This window comes from Doryrhamphus excisus, linkage group LG6, assembly GCF_037039965.1.
Source record: "Doryrhamphus excisus strain RoL-2023G ecotype Guam linkage group LG6, RoL_Dexc_Guam_v1.1, whole genome shotgun sequence".
In the NCBI taxonomy this organism is placed as follows: domain Eukaryota; kingdom Metazoa; phylum Chordata; class Actinopteri; order Syngnathiformes; family Syngnathidae; genus Doryrhamphus; species Doryrhamphus excisus.
The window spans coordinates 15,336,415-15,344,720 of NC_136362.1; positions in this window are offsets into that span (position 1 = coordinate 15,336,415).

Genomic DNA, 8,306 nt, shown 5'->3' on the forward strand with positions numbered 1-8,306 from the left:
TAGCTCCTCACCAGGGAGGCATCTGGACTAGATGCTCGAGCCACCTCAGCCACCACTGGCAGCGGCTCTACTCGGAGCCCCTAACGGATGACCAAGTTCCTCATTTCTCATATCTGTAGTCATTTCTTAAAAACAGCATAGCACTCTTTTGACTAGTGTTTTTACATTAGGTCCGGAAAAACAGCAGAGAGCTCCTGTCATACAGAGGATATTTGCGTTTACAGTAGGTCCTTAAACACAGCAGAGTGTCCTGTCATATTGACAACTTTTGAGTCACATTTCGGCGGTAGGTTCGTAAAAACAGCAGAGATCTCTTGTCATACATAGGATCTTTGACTAGCATTGACATGGTGCTCCTGTTTGGATTGTGATATTGTTATGTCATGTTGTGGTTTTTGGTGTTCAATTCATGCAAACACGTGGTATTGGACATACAGTAGTTCACTTGAAATATATAAACTGTAAAATTAGATTACTATATGATTAAAATGAATGATCCAAACATTTAAACATGAGGTCATCATGTCTAAATGTTTGCATCGAAGTAAATCCCTACAAATCCTCCACCTGAACAAGATTTAAAGAAAACCTTTGACCACTGCTTATATAAAAAAAATCCAAAACTAACTTACCCAGTTTGCATCAAAAATGTTGCGTCAAAACAAATCCCCCAATGTACCATCATGCTGTAATCCTAATCAGCGTTAGCAACATAGCAAGGTACAAAATCCACATTTTGATGTTCTGTCTGTCCTCTTCCTTTTCTCCATCATATCTGAGCACATACTGACAGTTGTGACGTGTGGACACAGGACTATAAATAGGACAGTAGGGGGTCTACGTATCCCCTTGCCAGCCAAAAAAAAAAGCACACAAATTCTGACACACATAGACACACAATGTCATGGTCTTGTTTTAGAAATCTCAAAGGTTTCCTCAAGAGGACTGCAGCAGATGTTTGTTGGTTTTAGACGTGGAAATAAATGTATATGTGCAGTTTGTGAGTGAACGATTGATGCCAAGGAGTCTTGCCCCAAAAGTTGAGAGGCCTCCGGGGGGGGCTGGTGGACCCCCATATGCTAGAAATAAAATGTCCCATGTTGCTTTACTGTACGAAGCAGGTTATGTTAAGGAAATTATTCTGCATTTGGACAAAACTAATCATTAGAGAGGCACTTTATAGAAATGCACCGCAGTGTGAGTGGCACAAAGGGGTGAGGTGGTGGTGCGGTGGGGAAGTCTCTCATTCGGTTCGAGAAAACTCATAGGGACAAGCGTGGGATGCCTCCCTCTGCGTCCCATGTACTGGATTACGGTCCGGGGCCAGAGATTTAAAAAGAAGCAGGAAACAAACCGAACATTATTAGCATGAGAGGATCCGTGCTGGCCTCAGCCGCTGGCACCCTACCCCACGCCTCTCACAGTAGGGGGCGCCACAGAGAGAGACAAGCCAGGGGGCAAAGGATCAATGTGCGCCAGTGTCCACTGCCAATCACCTTTGTGTGCTGATTGAAAAGACTTGTTAAGGGGATTTACATAACATTTTACACCCAGATTCCATATTGATTCCATATGGTGTCAACATTGATGGGAACCAGTGAAAGATTGCTTCTTGCTGTAGTTTGATTGATGTTTGCTGTGTATACAGTGTGTACTTATTTATATCCATGTTACCGGCTTGAGAACCACCTATAGCCGTCAGAAGCCATCAAAGATAAGGAGATAACTCCTGAATGAAATGTACAGCATGTTCAAGCAAGGTACCAAATAGTTGTGCAAATTTGATTGATTTTGTGATGATTTTGGCGCCAAATCATCAGATGCATATATTGCAAACTGCATCATTGAAATATAAATGCCACATTTAGAAATGAAAGTGAGTTTTAAGGAAACCTTTTGACATTCTTAACTGTCACACACGTGTAAAAAAAAGCTACAATGAGTCCACACGGTGGATTTAGTGGTTAGCATGTCAGCTACACAATCAGGAGTTCTGAAGGATCTGGGTTCAAATCTCTGCTGGACAGCTCTGTGTGGAGTTTGCACTCCTACATTCCAAAAATATGCATGCTAGATTAATTGGAATTTCAATTACATTTCCCATAAATTTGCGTGTGAGCATGAAAGGTTGTTTGTCTATTTGTGGCCTGCATTTGGCTAGTGACCAGTCAGCTGGGATAGGCTCCAGCATACCCCCGTGACCGTAATCAAATCTACAAGTGGCATAGAAAATGAATGAATGGATTAATCAATAAATACAATAAAAAATACAAATCATTATTTATAAAAGTAAATAATAAATCAATAAATACAAATATTAAACCAATATTTTAAAAGGTTTTAAATAATTAGCACAGGTAGGAGACCTGGGTTTGATTCTCTGCTTGGGCATCTCTGAGTGGACTTTGCATGTTCTCCCCATGCGTGCGTGGGTTCCCAAAAACATTAATTGGTGACTCCAAATTGTCCATTGGTATGAATGTGAGTGTGTATGGTTGTTTGTCTATATGTGTCCTGTCATTGGCTGGCGACCAGTCCAGGGTGTACCCCGCCTCTCGCCTGAATACAGCTGGGATAGGCTCCAGCATACCTGCGACTCTTGTGAGGATAAGCAGTATAGAAAATGAATGGATAGATGAATGAATGAAATAAATAGCAAAATTAAACTAAACTACAACTAAAGGAAAGTAGAAGAGTTGGAACCTGTGACTGGAGATAATTATTAAGGATGATTACTTCACACTTTGAATAATGTTTTTATGAAACTAAATAAAAAACATGTAAAAATGTAATAAAAAAAAAATTAACTACAAATTAAAAAAAATACCCACCCCCTCATGATGTTACATATAACTAAGTGGAGGTAGTCATGCTTGTGGATATTTTTAACTGATGTGTAAAAAGGAGTTAAACCTTGTATGACTCTAAGGACCTATAACTGAATAATCATGCAGTTTTTGGTAGGAAGTTAATATTAACATTTGGCCTGCGTGCAGTGATATCACTCTAGAATTTTCCTAGTCATTGGTTTGATGTAGATGGCCTCTGTGTGAGTGCGTGCATGTGTGTGTGTGTGTGTGTGTGTTGCTTAACGGCGCACCTGTCTGCCCCCAGGCTGCAAAGGCTACAGCCTCTCATTTTTGGCTGGCACTCGTGTGGTAACGCATTAGAGGGCTTGTCATGGTACTTTATTGAAGGCCTCTGACCGGCTATTTGACACTCCTGACAGGGTCAGAGGTGTCAACCTGCTCACGCTGACATGAAGAAGGACACGAAAGGGCACGAGGGAATTAGCGCGCTACCTGACTCAGTGGAAGTTTGCACGCTTGAGGCAATGGGCTGAGCTCAATGGGGTCATGTCTGATTTAGAGACTGAAAAAAAAAGTATAAATGCAGACGTAAAATAGCTGTAGTTTGTACTTGCACTATTCCTCTTCATCACACACTCACTTGACATTTTATGTTCAAATTAGATGCAATGGATATAAGTCATAATGCCCAGTTAATTCTATAATACCCGAGATTAGATTTTAACATTAAGTCCAATGAAAAAATGCCAATATAGTGCAATCTACTCATCTAATTTCTACTCTTTTACTCTCTTCCGCACTCTGTGTGTACGTATGCTCGTGGCTCCGCCTCCACCCACAGAGAAAAAGACACGTTATGACTGACAAAATGGCTCAGTCGGGAGATGAGGAAAACAGACACACATCCATGTAGTAATATATTAAGGTCGGCAAAATGATCAAGTTCGTTTTCATGTATTAATTCATTGATTCATTTTCTACTGCTTATCCACACAAGGGTCGCGGGGGTGCTGGAGCCGCTACACAGCTAGGAAAACCGAGTTCAATTCCATCCTATGTGTGGAGTTTGCATGTTCTCCCTGTGCAAGCGTGGGTTTACTCCGGGTACTCCGGTTTCTTCCAACATTCCAAAAACATGCTAGGTTAATTGGCGACTCCAAATTGTCCATAGGTATGAATGTGAGTGTGAATGGTTGTTTGTCTATATGTGCCCTGTGATTGGCTGGCAACCAGTCCAGGGTGTACCCCGCCTCTCGCCTGAAGACGGCTGGGATAGGCTCCAGCATACCCTCGGGACCTTCGTGAGGATAAGTGGTAGAAAATGAATGAATGAACATTTAAATTCAATGAAAACACATAACCTGACATGGCATTTTAAAACTTTTTTTAAACTAATTAAACATTTTTTTAATACCCAGTATTTGCATTCGATAATTAATTTTGATATAATAAAACAAATATTAATTATTTGTAATTATACTGTCATTATAATAAATGTTATGTAATGAACTGTAATTATATATATATATATGTGTGTGTGTATATATATATACATGTGTGTGTGTGTGTGTGTGTGTATATATATATATATATATATATATATATATATATATATATATATATATATATATATATATATATATATATATATATAATAGAATGATACGCTTAAAAGAACTAATGAATTCTCTGTCAATAATGGCATTGTGATTCCTAGAGTGTCAAATCCGTATTAAGACCCTCCCTCACTAAAGTGGATCACACCAAGAAATATCCTAAACTCCTTTTCTCCTCTAATCCCGCTTTCTTTCTCTTCTCTCTCTCATCTCATCTCAAATGGCAACTGTTTGGTTGTCCGGCATTGGAACGTTGAGCATTTGTCTTCCCTCCTCCTTGTAAAAGAGATGAAGTATAATATGAAGTGAAACAGCTTGACAGAGCCAAGAATGCTGGGTGTCTCTTTAAGTCCCATAATGAGATGTTTTCTCTGTATTGTGACAGCAGTGTTGTAGCACAAAGAATAACAGATGAATAGATGGGACGAGTGACAATGGGAAAGACAAGGTCTTTTTTTTTTAAAAGATCATTAAACAAAAATGACCAAATTCCCCCAAAATGATGACCCCCCCCCCTCCTCCCTGCTGTCCAAAACCGTCCAATTAGGGACTAATGTTATCTATATTACCCGTTCGACCCCCCTCCTTTGCTCCTTCCCCAGTTTGACTTTATTGAGGAGCAGCAAGTGGGGGGGGGGGCTCAATAAAAACAACACTAAAAAGCAATTACAGTGCTGTGAAGAATGGGACTTGTCAGTAATTTGCCGTCTAAAAAGCGAGGAGATTGCAGGTCTGGGGCCGATTGGAATTCTGAGCCTGCGAGTGTAGTGTGGGAAAAGCAGTGGGAAGGCAAGCGCCGCCCTTTGTGAGGTAATTACTGGAACTAGCAGAGGCCAGCGCCAGACCCTGCTAATGATAACCCCTGCTTCTCCGAGCCCCCCATGCTTGTCACCTTATCATTGATACAGCTCATCTCGCTCACTCAGGTCATGGCCACCGTGTGGGGACCCCACCGTGCTCGGATATTTGACTTGTACGGCAGAGAACATTATGCCTTATAAGTCACATCATAATTGAGCATCTCATGGATCAACTCTACTTATTCTCGCCAAAGAGTACAAACATGTGATGATAACCATAGCACCAGAAATGGAACTTGTCCTGGCTGCTCAGTACAATATGGCTAACGCACCAATAAATTGACATGAATAATAATAAGATGCGTAATGCTTCATCCAGCATTAAGACGAATGCCTGGGTTTGGCTTTTTCTTTGGCTTTTTTGCGGTATGTATTTCTAAATAAAATATATACACATTAAGTCTCACCTTCAAAGAAGTATGTATAGCATGTAGTATGTATATAAGTATAAGTATAAGTGTGTATATAGATGTATATCCAGAATGAATGAGCAAACTTGCCAGCAAAGTAGATGATGTTATTCCTTTTATGAAAAAATTAGTTATACGGTTAATGCCTTATTTTTGACAGCTTTCTATCTTAGTTATGCTATGTGTTTCAGTATGCATTTATATACTTTAAATATGTCAAATATGTTTATTTATTTTTCCTTTATTTACATTTATCATTTGCTTAAAACATTGCCAGTGCAGTTAATATACAATAATGTTATTTTGTAATTTGATATTAGTAGTAATAGTATTAAAATATGTTTTTAATATGTTATTTCATTGATATATTATGATTATTTTTTTTTGTTTTATTTCATTTGGAGCTGTTAATCAGAATAAGAACTGTCCATCTGTATTACCACACTAGGAATTTGTATACGGTCAACATCAAATATGTCATATATATAATAGATACAAATGTATGTGTAATTGTGGCCTGTCATTTATCTTTTTGATCATTAAATACAGTAAAAATGGGCGTATTTAACACAAAGTTGGAAATGGTGATTAATCATGTTTAATTAAGTGGAAAACTGTGATTAATTTGATACATTTTTTATGATTTGACTGGCCTAGTTTAAATATATTTGATGAATGTAGTTTTTATTATGAATTGAAACGTGACATATTAAGGTAAATATTGAATTATCATAACATATATCACAACATCATATTATTATTTTTATTTTATATTACCATAACAAAGGTTGACCAAACGGTGGACGAGTGGTGAGCATTGTGGCATGTTGTCCACTCAGTCAGGAGATTGGGAAGATCTGGGTTCGAATCTCTGTGAGGAGTTTGCATGTTTTCTCCGGGAACTACTGCAGTAAAATAGTGCAGTATTAGTCATAATAGTAGCTAAATCTGTTTTGGAATTTTTAGGTCATAAAATAAAATAAAAAGGCAATTAGATATGTCAATAATATTTTAAAGTTAAAGTTTTATTTGAATATACATTATCTAACTTCTTTTTACACTTCTATGCAAAAAACAGTCAGTATGATTAATATCAAACACTGTCACTTAAATATGTTTATTCATACTTTGTTTGGTTGATTTTAATTTGATTAAAACATTTGGAAAACATGTTAATCAAATTAATCACAGTTTTTAAATAATTAATCATAATTAATCATAGCAGACATTTTTAATGATGTATAAATAATTATTTTTCTATATTTAATTGTTCATCTTTCTTCTTCTGTACAGGTGTTTGAATCACTGCTGCCATTATGGTTAACATGTTGGCCACAGTTTGACCCTGGAACAGACTATTTATATTTACGTTACATCCTATGGGAATATGAGTTTGAAAACGGTGTCAGTGCATCTTCACATCCTGTACAGACTACATTTCAACAAAACCAGTTCCCTCTGCTTTGCCCTTAATGTTGAGTTTCCACGTTTAAAAAAAAATGAAACAAATCCAGACTGAAAGCGCCACTGGGAATACACGTAAGCTCCAACTACCTGCCTAACTGCTCTCAGCTACTTCTACCTACACACAGAGGTGAAAAGGTGACTAATGAGTGATCATGTCTGCCTCCTCCCCATTGCTCCACTGATCTCATGACCCCTACTTAGCCTTCAGGGATCCTGGATGCCCCCCCCAAGACCCCACACCCCCTCCACCATCACAAGGGGTTGGACCACATCTTAGAGTCGCAGAATAACCAGCAGGCGCATCCCCACATGATGACTGCAGTGCATCAATATGTCTCCCGTATCACAAGCTCCTTGTTATCTTCACTAATGTTCTCTTGTAAGTGGAGAGGTGCCAAGAGTCCTTTTGTTGGCTGCAACAATGCAAACACTTCAAAAGGCTGCTTTACAGGTGTCGCCTCAGATTGGGTCCAGATAAGCCTCATTCGAGGCAGGCGCTGTATTTCACACCTTGCCTTACATACAGTAGCATTCACCCAATATTAGTACTGTACTGTATAATGTATATGGTGCATTCTTGTTCAACAATATGCTAATTATTCTTTCATAGTAGATTTAGAGACTAGGTTTAGAGTTAGGAGTTAGCTTTTTTAGTCCTGTTGTTGCCATGTATTTTCATCAACTAAACCAGTCATGTAGTGAGTCCGTGTGTGTGTGTGTGTGTGATACTGCAGTCTCTCCTATTAGCAATGCGTCAACAGAGGTTGTGTCTTTGCACCACTTTACCGTCTTGTTACATGTCACCTCTGAGAGCCCCGCCTTGAAATGCATGCTCTTGTCTCTCATGAATGTCAGAGTAAAAGTCACCCCCCCATTCCAAAAAGGCTGAAAAAGAAGGCTGTGACTGATTGCAATTAGGTCCATTGTCTGTCTTTTATATGGTTATTGGCTTGGAGCGCTCTCACTGCGGCCGTGTCAAAGTTCTCACAGTTGGGAGGACATGAGTCCCGCTCTGGCAACTACCTGCTAACAATGTTCATCTCACCTGGGTGACAACTCTGTGGCCGGCCGTGTTTTCCATCCATCCTGGCATCTGTTTCATGTTTTGTTTTTTTTCGGACTTCTTTGGGTGCCATTCACTTT